Source organism: Rhincodon typus, chromosome 5, assembly GCF_021869965.1.
Source record: "Rhincodon typus isolate 14 chromosome 5, sRhiTyp1.1, whole genome shotgun sequence".
Taxonomy (NCBI): Eukaryota; Metazoa; Chordata; class Chondrichthyes; order Orectolobiformes; family Rhincodontidae; genus Rhincodon; species Rhincodon typus.
Genome location: NC_063336.1, coordinates 46,179,446 through 46,198,433, shown reverse-complemented (window position 1 = coordinate 46,198,433; position 18,988 = coordinate 46,179,446). Strand labels below are relative to the sequence as shown.

Here is an 18,988-nt window from a genome sequence, read left to right as displayed (position 1 = left end):
GAACATTTTGCATGCAAGAGAAGTGTCTCAAGCAAGCTTATGAGCCAAATTTTAGCCAAAGCCAGGATGTCAAAACACTGATCTCTGATAAGGTCATGAGTCCTAAGGGTTTTCTTCAGAGAGAACAGATATTCTAGATAGAAATGCCAAGAGCGGCAATAATTGTTGATCTAATACTAGACAGTACAGGGAGTTAACAATAGGACGGATGCAAAAACAATGCAAGGTTATAAAATTTGAAATCAGAACTGAACACAGCACTCAAATATGGCATTACAAATTCAATGTACAGTTTCAGCAATGACAGCTTCAAATTTACCAGTGTGATGATCTATATCCAAATAATTTCTGATTCTCTTCAATATCTTTCTCAACTAGATACATACACAGTTCAAAGATGTTTGTCGACACAGTATCTAGCACCTTCCTGATTAGTCTATTTTACATCTATTGCTAAAAGGGGAAAGAAAGTGAGGCAGAGATAACAAGGTGTAGAGCTGGATGAACATAGCAGGCCAATCAGCATCAGAGGAGCAGGAAGGCTGACGTTTCAGGCCTAGACCCTTCTTCAGATTTTACCTCTACTTTTAGGATCAGAGAAGATGGTTACAAAATTAAGCAGCTTCAACATAATTCTTCTGACCTTTCATCTCGTACTTTTGATACAGCTATCACAGTTAAAGCCAAATAATCTACATTGAACAACATTGTACATGCCTCCCTCATTTAAAGCTCTGGAGTAAATCCCTTGCCAGTCTTCCTTTCTGTGATTAAGTCATCTTCAATGTAAATATTCACATCAGAAACATAATCTCAAGTCCCAGAATATCCACTATGCTCATTGTCCGCTTGGCTTGTTTGGCAGCAACCTGAATCTCTAAATTAGCAAGATGTTAGCCCAAGTACTTGTTTAGGACTTGAGCCAGTATGGTACTGAAGGCCAGTTCTGCCAAATTGTGAAATTACCCTTCACACAAAATAATGCATGTTTGTTGAGTTTTTGCTTAGTAACAATCCTTTCATTTCAGTCATCAGACAAAAGCTCCACACAAACATTTAAAATCTTGTCCTGATAAATCAATGTGAGTGTTTTAAAGACATCTTCTGTTGTCTTGGAAGATACTGAGAGGAACCATGTCACATTAAACAAAAACATACACCTTAATTTCTTCATGATTGAAGGTTATTTTAAATTTAGGCAGAAAGTCGTTAAATCTCTATATTGGGGAGAACTTATGAAATGAACTGACTCAGTTCATAACTTTGAAGAAAATAAGCTAAAGTTGTAACTTCAAATAAATCAATGTTTTGCTGTGAATTTGTACAGTTTTTCTTTTATAATTAATTAAAAAAAGTCCATTGACTGGACATACGCAACTGACCATTTTCATCAGATTACAAAGCTAATTTACTTATTGATGACCAATTTATTGGAATGGTTCCAGAGTTGAGGGACTTTAGTTACAAGGTTAGGTTACAGATGCTGGTGTTCTTCTCCTCGGAGCATAGGAGATTGAGAAGAAAGTTGACTGATGTGCAAAATCATGACTTTTAATAACTGACAAGAGAAAACTGTGCACTTTAGCTGATGTTGCAAGGATTAGGAGACTAAAGACAAGGAATGTGGAAAAGGACTTTGTTTTTCAAAACAACGCAGCTGGTAGTAACAACCTCAAGCTAAGAGTTGAAGGTAGTGTATGATTCCAAAATTAAATTCAATGTGCCCTCAAATAAACTCATTGGGCTACTAGTCTATAAAGGTAGGATTTAAACAGATTTAAAGATGATTAGCAAATGAAGTAAGCACTATGTGAGAAAATATTTTATCACACAGTAACTGGTTTGAGTATGGGATGCACCGCCTCGGACTGTAGTGGAAGCAGGATCAATGGAGATATTCAAGGAAGCATCTGATGATCATTTGAATAGAAATTATATGCAGGGTTATGATTTTATTTATTTATTGTCACATATATCTTATTACAAATTACAGTGAAAAGTGTCGTATAGTGCCATCACTCTCCGGCGCCATCTTAAAACACAGAAAAATAAACCAAAACATAGAATATAGAGGCAGAAAAATGAAGAAATAAAAGAAGTGTTCAGCTTTACAGTCCTTCCTGTTAACTGCTCCATCATGAGCCTGTTGGCCAAGCATGAGTCCCCTTCGCTACGCCATTGCCACTGGAATGAAAGTCACTGTTCTTTGATGCCATCTTGCCTCTATCGAGGCCCTGGTCACTATGAGTCCTCACCAATGCAGACGCTACTGATGCTGCTACATACTGCACTGGCCCAAACTCAACTCTGTTGCTGCTATGAGTCCACTTCGGGCCCACCTCGCCGATGCAGTTACTGCTGGTGCTGCCACATCTTGAACTGAGCCCAAACTTACCTCCACTGCCCCCTCTATGAATCTGCACTGGAAACAGACGCTTCCGGGTACCCAAACCCACCTCCACAGCAGTAGCAGCCATGAGTCAGAGCTAGAACCACCTTGACAATGCAGAAGCTGACAGGAATCCAAACTTGCCTCCGTTGCTGGGTCTATCTGCCGCCGCTGCGATTGAGCCCTTCACCAAGAGGTAAATGAAATAAAACAGAGGAGGAAAGTAAAAAATGAGAAAAGAGAGAGAAAAAAATAAAAGAAATGAAAAGTGGACGAGCCCTGGGCTCAGAATCCTTATTCCGCTGCCATCTTACTGGAAGTATGGAGGAAAGGGCTGGAGAATGGACCAAATCATGATACTCATTCGAACAGCTGATGCTGACATGATGGGCTAAATAGCCTCCTCCTCCTGCACCATAACAATTCTGTAATTCTCAGTCTGAGATCACCTGTTGCCAGCAGAAAGGAACAACTGCAGCTTCGATCGGTAGCTTACTGTCCATCCCTGGAATGCAAGAATGCCAGGCAGGCCTCAGTTGGGGTTTTGTTCAATTCTGAACAGCATACACATCATCAAGACTGCAGAGAAAGTATTGAAGAAATTCAGTGGAATGGTGTATGGGAGAGGGATTGAATTCGTTCTGGTCATCCTCCTTACAGCAAAGAAATTTAAGAGACAATTTGATAGGGGTTCTCAAAATCATGAAAAGTTTTGATAGAGTAAATATGAAATAACAGGTTCCACTGGCAGAATTTTCAATAACTAGAGGGCACAGATTGACTATTGAACTAGACAATTGTTATTGACACAGCAACCTGTGCACTAGAACTTATGACAGTGGTGAAAGCAGATTCAAATAACTTTAAAATTGAATTATATCAGTACTTGCCAATCTTGCTGCTTGCAGATACACCTGCCAGGAGATGTGCTGTCACAGTGTATCATACTCAGATGTCTTATACCATTTTGACACAACCTCTACAGCTACACGTCAAATGCTCTGTTATATCCATCATCCAACTGTGTCTAGGTCAACCTTTCTTTCTGTTACCTTCTATTTTGCCCACTATAGCTCTTCAGCTCTGATCAAATGGCCAAAGTACTATCACTTCCTTTTTTTTGGATGACACATTTTAAGAATTCTTTTTACTCTTGCAAATTCAAGCACATCTTCATTTGACACATTCATAATTTGGAATTTTAGGCATACATCTTAGCATTCATATTTCAAAGGGCCTCCATCGTCATCCATAGATATGCACTCATTATCCAGGTTTCTGAGGCATACACGAAAGCAGATAGAATGTAATATTTTCTGAGCATTTTTCTTGTTTCTTGAGGAAGATTAAGTTCAGCCATCTCTAGATTTTGACTTGTTTCTTTTCCCTTTTAGGCATAAAATGGATTGAAGTATTAAATGATAGCAAGAACTGCAGATGCTGGAGTCAGAGATAACACGATATGAAGCTGGAGGAACACAGCAGGCCAGGCCATCCCATCTACCTTCGCCAGTCCCACCCCTCCTCTCTCTATTTATTTCCCCGCTCCCTTCCCGCTTCCCATTTCTGAAGAAGGGTCCTGACCCGAAATGTTGACTTTCCAGCTTCTCTGATGCTGCCTGGACTGCTGTGTTCCTCCTGCTCCACACTGTGTTATCTCTAAAGTATTAAATTATTGGTTTGTCTGTAAAACATCTAAGAGAAGGCTTCCAGTCAGTCCAAATAGTACCACAAATATGCTTATAAATGACAATTTTGAGAACTATTTAGATCTAAATTAAAGACACACAAAACCAATAAAATCACACACCCTTCTAAAATGACAGCCTTGTCAAGGTGCTGCAAATGTTATCTATTTAGAATGCCATTAATCCATGTTATTTTTAAGATTCTAATTCTTAAGGAGGCATACTAGCACCAATATACTTGAGCACTGCAACAAGAGCTACATTTTCATATTTACATGTTATTTTCATGAGAAAATTTGAAACTTAGAAGGTCAGATTTACAGATTTCCATGCTTAATGTCCCAGTTAGAGAGTTAACCTTTTATGCCAACTTATTTTAAGAAAGAGTACAGAAAAATTATTCAAGGCACCATAAGTTTCTTCACCCAATTTCATGCAATTGAAATTGGAGAATAGTTTACTAATAAAAATTCGAAGCTTGAAAATCATTTGCTTTAACATGGTTTACTCAAAGATGCTTTGCTTAATGACACTGATACAGTTAGCCTACTTAAAAGCCAACTGTGCTATTGTTTAATCAGCAGGATGTTTAACTTCAAGGTAGTTATTTATTTAATAATAGACTATATTCACTTTTTGACAGTGATTCTCCAATCTCCAAATCAAGCTGTTACACCAATACATTTTGGGAGTCCTGAAGTTTAAAAATAAAGGGCAAGGGAAGGTCATTCTACTGAGCAGAGGTTGTTGATGACAAGATTTACAGAGGTTACAAGATTTTAATAGTTGAAAGAATGACATATTCTTGTGGCAAAGAAGCTTTATTCCACGTCTGGGTTACTTCAATTTGCAGACCAGATTATAGTTAAAAATATTTCACTAATTGTGTGCATTCCTTTCCTAAAAGTGTTGGTTTGTTGCTAGTGTACAAATGCAGGCACTATGGGTCAAATGGCTTCCTTTGCTCAATGACAATACTGTGATAATCTATCATTCCCCAAATTCAGTTGCTTTACAATACCAACCACATGATTCTTGATGGTAAGCATTAACAGGCATTTTAAACATTTTTGTGATCACACTAAGCCCAATTCTATCCCCATCCAGTAATTCCGTATATCAAGAGATGCAGATAACAAATAGGAGCAGGCATCCTAATTAATTTAATTCTTACAATCCAGTTATCAGAAACTGTATTTTTGAAAAAAATCTTAGTTTTAATTATTTTCAATGTGATTTAGACTACACCTTGTAATTTTCTTTTTCCATGGAACTTTGAAATGATACAGAAATGAATGCATATGCACAGTGGATAATGATGCTTATCAAGCTGCTACCATGGAGTAAAATCTGTGCCCAACAGCACCCGCTACCCCTCCCCTGCCCCACCCCCGCCACCACCACCACCACCATCAAATTTTCAAGGTGTAAGATACAAAAAGAAATTTACATTCACATATTATACTTACTGGAAGATTTTAAGATTATGGGCATGCAGAACATATACTACTAGGATATTTTTAAACAAAACAAAATTTGTGCATCTTTTTTCCAGCATGTGAACATGCATCATCAAACCAACATTCTCACTGAAGGAGGTGTCAGCTGTAGTTATTTTATCTTGCACTTCTTTTCAAAATAATACAAAGTTAATTGGTTTGGTACTTTTTATGCTGCATGCTAAAAATAAACTTCAAGAAGAAAAGTACATTCACTCTCAACCCAAAAAATGAATCATAAGTCAAGGACATACAGCAAAAAATGTTCTTGATTTTCAAGCAACTCCTCTATTTTACTGTTTTTACTATTTTACACAACTAGACTATCTTAATTCATTTTTTAATCATTCAGTGGATTATGGATTTCATTGGCTGGGCCAACATTTATTGCCCATCTCTAATTGCCCTTGTGAAAGTGGTGGTGAGCTACCTTCTTGAACCACTGCAATGCCTGGGGTGTATGAACACCCACTGTGCTGTTAGGGAGCAAGTTCCAGGATTCTGACCCAGTGACAGTGAAAGAGTCACAATAGAATTCAAAGTGGTGGAAGAACATTATTAAAATACAATTGCAGGGCCATACAAATATACACTTAAAAGTCCAGACAATGAAATAATATTAAATATCTTTCATGAGTTTCCATTGTATAAACATTATGGACGTATTCACTTCAGCATCTTCCCATCAAAATATGAGATTTACTCAAGATAAATAAATTACAATGAAACTGCTGTACCACAAATTCCTGTTTTAAAAATGTTACAAAAACACTTTATATATAATTTTCTCAGAGAACTTTGGTTTTGTGGATATATCTGGTGTGGTTTGTTCACAAAGAGATAATGCTTACTTTGAATAGGCTTCCTAGAAAGCACATAATTGGTGATAACTGCTTGTTTTGCTCTAGACCCTCCTGGGCTGCTTTGAAAATGACCACTTGGAAAGGTTCTTGCTTTCTCGAACAGAATTGGAGTGAAGCCTGGTAAGAACAAGCTGTGTTGGAGAAAGGTTTGCAATAAAGAAACTGCCCAGCTGACCTTTCCCAATTATGAAAAGAAAACTCACTTCAGCAGTTTCAGAGACAAAACATTTTACAAGCATGATTTAAAGAACATCTCACTATTGTATTTCCTGAGCAATCTCTGCCAGCAAGAATTCAGAGACATTTCGGTGTGGTTACAATTTAACCACTTGCACCAGAGCATCAAACAAACAGATTCTGAAACATCCTACACTCTATCCTTTAACCTTCATGAATAACCCATTGGTACTCTGGGAAAAACACTTTGGCCAATCTCTACAGATAATTTTTTTGTTTTCCTGAAGAATGCACGTGCACGTATATGTTTATTTGTGTAGATGTGCGTTAAAAAAAAAGCAGGCTCACCTACTTAAAACTGAGATGAGGCAATTTCATTTCTTTCAGGTAATCCTGAGTCTTTGGAAATCTCTTCCTGAACAGGTCGTGGAAGCAAAATCCTTGAATATGTTTAATGCAGAGGAAGATAAATTCTTGTTAATCAAGAGGTTGACAGGTTATTAGATAAAGAAAAGAATGTGGATTTGAGGTTACAATCAGGTCAGCTTCAGGATTGTATTGGCCTACTCCTGATTCATATGTTTGTATGTGGGTATTGGGATAGTTTGAGGGATAAGCATGTAAACTTCCCAATTTACTTTGGCATGTTGCAGTAGTAAGAGATCTGAAGAATTTAATCTTCAAACAGTCCTTGAGAAGATGGTGCTGGGTTTAATTCATGGAACTAGAGGATGGAGTTAGCAGAGAATAAATACTTGAACCCTACAGCACTACCCACTAGCTCTTGTTTTGTTGCACACAGCCTCTTTCAACATCTTTCATTCCAAATGTAACACAGACCTCCAATGTGGCACATTGTTATCATTGCAATCATCAAGTTGGTTCCCATCGTGAGCCTGAAACTAAGTTAATGATAGAGACATAGCTGTCGTTATCACGGTCTTACGGAATGGAGAAGTGTGTCAGCCCTCATTGCAGGCTGTACCACCACTAACACTTCTGAGACTGGTCTTTCACTCCTTACACTCATTTACACTAAGATCCATGCACCCAACTGTTGGTGGGATGTTGGTCCCTCTAGCTGCCTTGCTCAGAAGGTGTAGTCTGATACAGGACGAACGAGGCCAGCAGCAAGCCCAGGGCTATTGGCAGGCCATTGTAGGGGACGATAAGTCCCCAGCTCAGGTAGGGGTCACTGTCACAGGGCTCCTCCGGATGTATGGGGTATGCAGGAGGCCCAAAGTTTTTGGCCTTAATGCCATTTCCAGGAGGTGAGTAAGGAGCAGTCTCAACATAGGCTCCATGTGTCTGACATAGAACATGGTGATGCTGGAATCTGATCTAAGGGCTGCAGGAGTGGGAGACTATCCTCTTCCGACAGCTGTGAAGGTGACAGCAGCTTCGAACTCTTGCTTTCCAAGGACCGATGGGAGACCTGTGTGGAATTTCTCAGTCGTGCACCGCAAATGCATCAGGACAGAGTTAGATACCATCTGTACATGATCACACCTATTCGTTTTGTTTCCCAATGACAAGGTCAGTGCTACAGCCCAGGCAGTAGCATTCAGAAACATAGCTAACATCCCCCAGGTGCAGGGTGCTCTGATATATATCAGACAGAGTAGGCTTAATCATTTCTGTACAATTACAGCAGGTCACCAGGCGATGGAACACTAGAATGAGAGCAGTCTTCCCAGGATGATAATAGGGAGGAATATGCTCTCTTTATCCATGACCGAGCTCGGCTGTGTTGGGCACTACAACTCGGATAGGACCTGATTGGCCCAGGTCCATTAAATGTAAGCTGGCTGCAGAAGACCATCAGGGAACATAACCATTGATCTTAATGCCAGCATTTGGTTTGTATTGTGAGTCCGACTTGCAGCTTGTATTTGTTTATGTTCCTCTTTCCTGGCTATAAATAAAAACTCAGGTTTGGAGTTATCCAATTGCTTACCTGTATGTGTTGTTCCCTGACTGGACAATGACAAGTATGGGTCTCCAATGGGCATTGGGGACAGAGTAGCAATGACTTAGAAAGGGTACTTAGCTGGATGTAGATAAGGACAGATAAACCATGTGGTCTGTTGGCTAAACAATAATGAGAGAATGGATTTGCATGTTCATGGGAATGTCAGCTATGCTGGCAATGTGCCGTGACCAGCATGGCTTTGTGCCTTGTGTGCCATTGTGTTACCAGTGAGGGGTAACACTGAATTGCTATTGGTGGGACGCTTGCCTGTGTGCACAGTGACCATTTTAATAAAGTGCATGCTCCAGGGATGCCAGTCTTTTAGCTGATTTCGAGTGAACGTCGTGTTGTTCTGGGAGTGGTGCTGGTAAGAGGAAGCTAGAATGGAGCCGGATCTGAGAGCTGCAGCAGTGGGAGATTATCAAAGGTGGAGAGGCAAAGTGTTTGGCAAGTTACAGCGAGAAATCTCATCAGGCCTCACAGCAAGAATCCCTCCATGAATAGCTTGATGCAACTTGCACTTAGTATAAAAACTTAAGATTCAGCCCAGACTAATGTGGACAATTTAATTCTGAAAAGTTTCCTTTCATAAATATTTGCATTTAAATGCTATCACATCTCAAACTTTTCACTTATTTTGAATTACTGGAGGTGCACTGACTGTGAGAGACAAATATCAACAGTTTGGCGGTGACTTCATCAATATGTGGAAACCACAATGACGGTTTTTAGGTGTAAAGATCTGTGTCAGAAAATGTAAAAACCACTTTTGCCATCTTATGACTTTTGTCTTGTGCCAATACTGTGCTATCTAGGAAATTAATATTTTCCTTGTATGTCGCCTTACATTTAACGATGCAATTGTGCCCAGTGAGGATATTGATGAACTTTTCTAACTGTGTTTCTGAGGGAATTCAAATCATTCATTTTTAAACAAGTACAGTAGGTGCTGTTATTAAGTGATGACATGACTCAATGAAGGAGTCAGTGAGAACTGAAAGGCAATCTCTGGACATCAAAAAAGTAACCGAAGAAAAAACTCAAGAGGAGCTACTGAAAGATAAACTATCCTGAGGAACAGCTGTATTTTTCCAAAACAGGATGATGTGGGATTTGGATTGGAATGTGCTTATGATAGTATTTCTTGAGTCTGCTGACCTTGACCTTTTAAGTGGTAGATGTTGCAGGTTTGAAAAGTCCTAAAGGAGCAGCCTTGGTAAGTTAGTGCAATTCATCTTTTAGATAATTGATATAGAGTCATAGAGTCATAGCACAGTCCAGAAACAAATCAGGTCATTCAGTCTATACCTTGGCACATATGCTAAAAGTGGAGCGGGAGGAGGGGAAAGGAATAAACAATAGTCGGAAATCGAGCCCAAAGAGAGAGAGAAAAACAGTTAGACAGACAAAGGAATGGATAAAAGTCAGCCTAGAGAATGAATAGCTGCTAATAGGAACCATTAGTGGATGACCATTAGTTGGCTGTGGTAACAGCCATGTGATGACAAGGCCTGGTGTGTGGGGATTAAGGGAAGGGCATAGGAGAAGGTGCTCAATGCCTAAAATTATTCAACTTGATACTGAGTCCAGAAGACTGCAGGGTTCCCCAGCAGAAAATAAGATGTTGTTCTTCCAGCTTGTGCTGAGCTTCATTGGAGCACTGCTGCAAGCCTCAGACAGAGATAAAAACCAAAAGAACTGCGGATGCTGTAAATCAGGAACTAAAACAAAGTTGCTGGAAAAGCTCAGCAGGTCTGGCAGCATCTGTGAAGGCGAAAACAGAGTTAACGTTTCAGGTCCAGTGACCCTTCCTCAGAACAAACCCTTCCTCACACTGCTTCACCTAGAAGGTGTGTCTGGGGCCCTTGGATACTGAGGAGGGAGGAAGTAAACAGTCAGGTGTTACACATTCTGCTGTTACATGGGAAGGGGATGTGGGGAGATGTTGGAAATGGAAGACGAGTGAACTAAGGTTACACCTCATTACAGGAAAGATGTGGAAGCGTTGGAAAAGGTGCAAAGGAGATTTACCAGGATGTTGTGTGGAATGGAGGGAAGGTCTTACTAGGAAAGGTTGAGAGAGCTAGGGCTTTTCTCTTTAGAACAACGAAGGATGAGAGGTGACTTGACAGAGGTGTACAAAATGATCAGAGGTATAGATAGAGTGGACAGCTTTCAGACTTTTTCCCAGGGTGGAGGGAGCTATTACGAGGGGGCATAGTTTTAAAGTGAGTGGAGGTAGATATAAGGGAGACGTCAGAGGTAGGTTCTTTACTCAGAGTGTGGTAGGGGCATGGAATGCATTGCCAGAGAGGGTAGTATAAGGTAGGGGTGGAGGTTAGATAGACCTTAGGTTTAGGGTAAAAGTTTGGCACAACATCGGGGGCCGAAGGGCCTGTACTGTGCTGTACTGTTCTATATTCTATATATAGCATACACCGCAGCCAGCGTACACAAATAGTGGAGGCAGTAAATGTTTGAAGTGGTGAATGAGGTATCAATCAGGTGGGCTCTTCATCTGAATAGTGTTGAGTTTCCTGAATCTTGCTTGGACTGCACTCATCCCAAGAACTGAAGAATACTTCAATGCGTTCCTGACTTGTGCCTTTAGTTGCCGGAAGATATTGAGGAGTCAGGAGGGAAGTTACTTGCCAGAGAACAACTAACCTTGGACTTGTTCTTGGTAGCTACAGTACTGATGAGCTGGCCCAGGTGAGTTTCTAACAAAATTAACCAATAGCCCAGAGGCTTTATTAGAACACAACACAAATGGTCAATTATGTTTATATTGTGCCATTTGACATAAAGAAATTTCCTTTACAGGAGCACTGCAAAGCGATATGAAACCAAGCCACCTAAGCAGAAATCAAAGTCGCAGGCAAGATTTGAGTGTCTCAAAGAAAGAAAGAGGGGATGAGGGACAACATGAAAGGAGAAAAGTTTCTTCCTGTCTACTCCATCTATGCCCCTCAATTTTATACATCTGATTTGTTAAGGCAAGTACACAGTGAGTTCATCCTGAATTCTCTATCAGAAGGTGATGAACCTCCTTGACTCACCACAGTCTATATGATGAAGGAATATCCACAGCGCTGTTCAGAAAGATGTTCCAGGATTTTAACCCAGCAACAGTGGAGTAATGGTACTAAAGATCCAAATGAGAATGGTGTATGGCTTGGTGGGGAACTTGATGGTGCTTCCTTGTGTCTGCTGTCCCTGACCTTCTAAGTGGTGGAGATTGACAGTTTGCATGGTGCTGTTGAAGGAGCTTCAGAGAGTTGCTGCAGTGCATCTAACAGATATAGCACATACTCATGCCACTGTGTGCCACTGTTGGAGGGAATGTCTCAGCTAATGGATGCAATCAATAGGACACCATTCAAGCTGCACAAAGGGGCACCAATCAAGTGTGCTGCTTTATCACCGATGGTGTCAAGCCTCTTGAATGTTGCTGGAGATACATATCCAGGCAAGCGGGGTGTATTCCACCACATTATTGATCAGCTGAAGTTCATCCGTTATGCCCATGCATAAGGTGCAAATGTTTCAGCTGGCTACTTGAAGAGTTGGCATCTTTTATTCATTTATTTTTGTTCTTTACTTGCTTGATGCAGTGGATACTATCCGCTTAAGCAGAACACCAAGCACCCATTGAAGCGGACGTCTGGGTCAGCAACTTATTGATTGAGGGCTGACCAATTTGAAGTGGACAATGGTTGACCAGTGGGACACAATGGTCCCTCCCACTAGAGGTAGCCTGTAACATTCATGCCCTACACCAATTAAATTCAGCTTATCAATCAGGACTGCTACCTCCCACACTGGGTTAATGCTCTACAGCAAAATTACTGGGCAAAAATTTTGGAGATCCTAGGCTTGCTGGAAGACAGGATCCTTGTTTCAACTTCCTGCACTGGATCCACAGGAATGTACAACACTATCTTCGGCACTGATCCAGGTTGTAGGTGTTGCCAAAATGGTAGCAATTTTAAACATCAGTCCACCTTCAGTCATATCTTCTGAGGTATTCACAAGGCAGTGGAACTATTCACCATAGCTGGGAGATTGTTATGAAACATCAGCGTTATCCATAGATCAGGCCTGCACGTCGTACATCTGGGGCCCAAACCTCCTGAGTCTCAGAAACGTTAAATTAGAGCCATGAAGAATCCAGCTTCTGTGTGTAACCACATGGAGGAACGACAGAGAACTTATGAATTGATAGACTGTATACTGACAGGGATAGATGTTCAGTTTGGCTCTCTTCTTTGTATTGTTGCCAGCCTGCAGTATAGGCTGAAAACGAACACAATACTAGCACACAAGATTGAGACACTTGTTAACTCTCTTCACCCACACACTAGATTCATCACATCAACTTGTTGAACCCATTCCTAAAAACCAAAGAAGAGTGTCTGAGATGAATAGGAAACCAGAAGCAAGCACAGAAACACTTATAAGCCAGTTGGTCCATCAAGCCTGCTCTGGCATTCAATGGTATCAGAGCTGATTTGATTGTGGTTTTAACTTCACTTTCCTACCTGTACCTCATAACTCTTCAACTCCCTTGTAAATAATAAGCACCCATCTAACTCAACCCTAAATATATTCAATAACCTAGCTTCCACGATTCACTACCCGAGAAAGCTTTACTTCAAAAAACTCATCTCATTCTAGCTCAACTTTTGTTGTCAACTTTTGCACAAATATAATTTGTGAATCAAAACTCACCCTTTTCAGTCTTGCTATTTGCAGAGTGGTCAGTTGGAGACTGCTCCTGTTGAGCCCATTTTCAAATATTGTGCAAAAAGGAGCCGATTGTGTACAGACATGAGGAGCTGAACAGCTGCATTAAACAGTCTGAGATAACAAGGTGTAGAGCTGGGTGAACACAGCAGGCCAAGCAGCATCAGAGGAGCAGGAAGGCTGACGTTTCGGGCCTAGACCCTTCTGCTCCTCTGATGCTGCTTGGCCTGTTGTGTTCATCCAGCTCTACACCTTGTTATCTCAGATTCTCCAGCATCTGCAGTTCCTACTATCTCTGCATTAAACAGTCTGCTATTTTATGATTCTAGCAAATAGGTTTGTGCCAGAGCAAGTTTGATTTCAGTGGTGTGCAGGTGGAAAGTAGTGGATTTTTTGCCAAAGATGGGGGAAACTTCGATGAGATTGGCCATTAGTGATATATGAAACTGTGTTTTCTTCCTCTAGATTCTCTCACAAGAGTAAACATCCTCTCAGCATCTACCCTGTCAAGGCCTCCCAGAATTTTATGTGTTTCTATAAGATCACCTCTCATTCTTCAAAACTCCAACAGGCATACAAGGTCCAACCTGCTCAACCTTTCTTCCCATACCTGTCTCTCGTTCCAGGAATCAACCTACTGAACCTTTTCAAAACTACCTCCAAGTCATTCCCTCCGTAAATAAAGGGATCAAAATTGTACACAGTATTCCATGTGGAGTTTCATCAATGGCCTGTACAGTTGTAGCAAGACTTCCGTACTTCTTTACACCACCCTTCTTGCAATAAAGGCCAATATTCCTGCCTCATTATCTCCTCAGCCTGCTTGCTATCTTTTTGTGATTCATATTTTCTCGATGCCTTTATTCTCCAGCATTGTGAAATTCTCTCTATTTAAATAATATTCCACCTTTTTGCCACTCTTGCCAAAGTGGATAACCTCACATTTTCCTACATTATAGTACATCTACCAATTTTCCCAAACTAGTACCTTTGTAGACTTATGCCTTTCTCACTACTTGTTTACCTAGCTAACTGTATATTATCAGCAAATCCAGCTGCTGTGGTAGGACTTGAGTCTACTTATGAGAGCTTAAGACTTTGAATTACTGGTTCAGTGACATTACTACTATGTCTCTCTCGCCTCTGCCATCAATTCATCCTTCTTGTTATGAATGTTCCATGCATTTTAAAACAAAAACAGCTCTTAATTCTGCCCTTTTACTAAGTTTCCCCACTGTGAGTCTTATTGCTTGCACACAATATGTTTATATACTCTTGTGCTTTTCTAAACATACTGATGATTGTTAGCTGCATAATTGCATTGCTCTTTCCCACTAACCTTCCAACTTTCACATGACACTTCTTCTCCCCAATTCATTTAAAATCCCTCTCTACATCACTTGATTTGCAACTCGCCAGGATTCCATTCCAACATTGCTCAAGTTAAGGCCAACCCAATCAAGTACCACTCCTTCTTTACCCATTACTACTGCATGAATTGAACCTCATTTTTTCCTCACAGCAATCTTTGAGCCATGCTTTGATCTTATTTACCCAAAGCAATTTTGCTCATGGCCCAGGTAACAATCCATGAATTATTACCTTTCAGTTTGGGTTTTAATTTAACCTCCAGGTGTTCATACTCCTTCAGCACAACTTCATGCCGAGTTCACCCTTTGTTGATACCATCATGCACCATCATAACAGGGTCCTTCCCTTCCAACTCCAAGTTGCTCTCCAGATCTGAGGAAATTTCTTTAACCCCAGCATTGGCACCAGACAGACAAAATGGCCACCAAGATTCATGCTTTCAGCTGCAAAGAATAGTATATATTCTCCTAACTATACTGCCCTCAAGTACTACTACTGCATCATTTTAACACCACCCCATTTGAATAGCCCCCTCAATACAGTGCCATGGTCAGCGTGCTCACTCTCTTTGCTGTGTCAGCTCTCGTTCACACAGGCTGCAAGAATCTAAGCCAGTTATAAAATAACAACACGATTTGTTTGGTGTTTCACACAAAGAAATATTTTCTACCTTAGTCCAAATGCCTTTGAACATTTAAATTTTTCATTACAATCCTGATTATTTCTCCTCCTTCCCAGATTTGTCCAACATTGACATTCACCAGGTTCTATTTATTTCACAGAAATTAATTAACTTCACAGACCATTTCATTTTGATAGCAGACTAAAGATCTACAAGTAACTTAAACATGAGTTTGTACATAAAAGTTAAAATACATACAACATAAACTGTCAACAAATCATTAGTTATTTTCCCTCAGAGAATGAAATAGTCACCTGAGACTGCATAATTCAAAACAGTATTCAGAAATATTCTTGAGCTATTCCAAATTATCAGTTATTCCCTGCATGGAATGATCTGCAATATGCAAAAACCTTTAATGTGAGTTAAATATTCTTTCGAATTTGTTAAATATATACTGAAATTGAGTAAGTACTTGGTACCAGCACTTTGTCAATGAATACAAGCAATCAGCAGATGTACTTTTTTTTATTAAAATTCATTCTTCATCAGCTGTAATTTGTTTCTGCAGGCACAAGGTCCCTACCTCCAGTCCATATCTCAGTTAAATGATATACAATATGGAGTACCATGTGCAGTGCTATGATTTCCCACAAAGGTAAGTTACCAATATTAGCTAGGTAGCAGCGCATTAGCTTTGCAAGCCATTTTGTTCTGATAGTGAATTGTTAATCTCCAAGTGATTAAAACACAGGTTGTAAAAGTTGAAACACAAACACAAAAGGTAAAGGGCATAAATTGCCTGCAAACTGTTCAGGTGCAATTATTTTCCAAGAATGAAAGTCATTCTAGTGTACATGATTCATGAATTCTGGGAAACAGACTTAAGCCAAGGACTTTTATAGGGACTGGGCAAGTCACCACAAGCAACTCCTAATATCCTCAACAGTAGACTAACTGACACCTACTCATATGATGAGCAGACAGTGATTTGCAAGAGATCTCCAGGCCATGTTGAATTGTATCTCAGTCTTATTCAGAAGAGGAGAGAATAATAGAGCCAAATTTATACCTTGATATGGCAAGAATCAGGGAGGATTGTGACATTGTGGTAATGTCAGTAGACTGGATTGCAGGTGCCCAATGTAACGCTCCAGGCCTACATCTTGATTCAAATCCCATCAACTGAATTTAAATTCAATGAATTAAACATTTGAAATTGAAAGCTCAGCTCAGCTCAGTAAAAATGATCAGGAAACTATCACTGATTATTGTAAAAATCCATTTAGTGCTTCAATATTTTTTATGGTAGGACATCTGCCATCCTTATCTAGTGCCAGACCCACAAAAATATAGTTAACTCTTACCCTGCTCTTAAGGACAGTTAGAATAGCAACAAATGCTGACCTTACCAACTGCACCCATATGCACTAACAAATGAAAAATAGCATTTATGCAATCCATGTCCTCCCTTCAATGAACTGATCTTGCATAAACCCATCAATATGTGGCTCAAAACCTGGTTCACTGATAGTGACACGTTTTCCTTTACTTGAGACAGCTCTTCCAGTTATATACTTGGTGAAAACATGACTTTTACATCTAAGTTTCACCCCAAACTGTTAATACCTTGAGGTCCTTGGACAGAAAAATCTCAACCCTTTTTTTCAGCTCCTTATCAACAACTGCCATCTGACCCCCATCAGCAACTTCTTATTTTTTTCTCAATCATACTTCGATCCTGTCCATATAAGCTTGTCTCCAGTTCTGTCCATAGCTTTTCAGCTCCCACCTCACAAATTCCACAACTGCCTCATCTTTTTGACATGGATCACAACTGTCACAGAACCAAACAGCTAATAATCTGAGATCAGGTCCTGGCTCATTTATGATTGTACACATAGCAACAAGATCAAATTATTTAATTCCCTACAACATCAGAGGGGTCTCTACAGTTGAGCCCCCATACCCACCAGCTCACCCAAATACAAGCAATTCTGATATTTATTTGATGTACAGCTAAATTTTAAATTCCACATAATTATATAATTATCAATGCATAGTTACATATCTGAGATAACAAGGTTTAGAGCTGGATGAACACAGCAGGTCAAGCAGCATCAGAGGAGCAGGAAAGCTGATGTTTCGGGTCTGGACCCTTCTTCAGAAATGAAACGTCAGCTTTCCTGCTCCTCTGATGCTGCTTGGCCTGCTGTGTTCATCCAGCTCTACAACTTGTTATCTCAGATTCTCCAGCATCGGCAGTTCCTACTATCTCTAGTTACATATCTCATCTTTTGTTCTCTATCACATTCCAGCTCTTGAAATTTTCTTCCATTCCCTAGTCATTTTAAGACTGAATGTTTCCAATACTCTCCTGACCTTCACTTCATAACTTCCAATAGGATCAGAATATTACAATTCCTTTAAAATTCTGTGCAAAATGATACTATTCTCATTATTCTTTCTTATCTACACCAACCTGATTTAAAACTACAAACCTCAAATCACCCCTATTTTTAATCAGAAGTTGTCAGATGGAAATAATTCTGAGACATCAATTGATGAAAATGCCCAAAACATTTAAGTGCTACATTAAGAAAGAGTTTTCCCCCATTTTATTTAAGTATATTGAAACATCCGAGGTTTGAAAATTATTTGCTATTTTCTATAAGTGTATCATTTTAATTCAGGTTCAGAAATGTATTGGACTCAACTGCTTTAACACTTTTTCACTAATATACTGCATTTCAGTATTTTATTTATAAGTATTAACAACATTAATTCACTTGAAATGGTTAAATCAATCTATAGAATTTGATATCCCTATTTCACACAAATAAAAGGTTCGAAACTAAAGAGTTAGATTACTAGAAGGACCAATTAGTAAGGATCGATTTCTTTACTGAAAGGTCAAATATTAACCTATTTATGATTGCTTTACCGTAGTACTCTGAAGTTAAAAACTCATACACTATATTTAAAAAAACAGGTTTTCATTTTATTCTTTTTGATGGGGAGGGGGCGCAGGAAATTCCGATCCAACTTCCAGTCGCATTTTTACGTCCTCTAACAAAACGAAATGAAAAGCAAACTTACAAACATTCGATGTCTTTGGTATATTTCAACACAGACGTTAACGAATCCGAGCGGCTGACAGATACAGCACAGAGCAGTGCCTTGTACAGTGGGTACAACACCAGCATCCACTCACAATGTTCACTGCTGCTGTTATTGCTGAGAAAGACTGCCCCCACTACCCGAAAAGAGTGAATAACTTTCAACTCACCTCTCACGCATGGGTTTCGCTTGGCTTTGATTTTAATGTAGCTATTCTTGATGTGCTTCCAGCCAATCTAAAGAGCGGGGAGCATCTTAGATGCGGAAATCGCATGATTCAGATCCACCTTCCATGTAGCTACACACAGAGCTGGGATCCCCCCCCCGTCCAGTCGCTCCCCTGTGCTGCTGATACATTGTATCCCGGCTTTGCTACATTGTGACCACCGAGAATGCGCGCCCCGTCACGTGTCCCAGCAGCTTCAGCCACTTCCCCGCCGCTGCCACAGGCGGCGCTGTCTGGCCGTGGGTCACGTGGTCAGGCGGCCGCCCTTCGCCGCGCTCAGCCCGCGGTCCGGAGTGATTGACAGCTGCGTTCCAA

At 40.1% G+C, this 18,988-nt stretch overlaps 1 protein-coding gene across 1 annotated transcript in view; it reads right to left on the bottom strand.

Moving 5' to 3' along the window:
* The window catches only part of gpr63 (G protein-coupled receptor 63), a 97,293-nt gene extending 78,521 nt beyond the window's left edge, over positions 1-18,772 (bottom strand). Inside the window, exon 1 of the mRNA XM_048597383.1 lies at positions 18,617-18,772. The gene's annotated coding sequence lies outside the window, so the exon portion shown is untranslated. The remainder of the gene's footprint in view (positions 1-18,616) is intronic.
* Between the last annotated feature and the right edge of the window lie 216 nt (positions 18,773-18,988).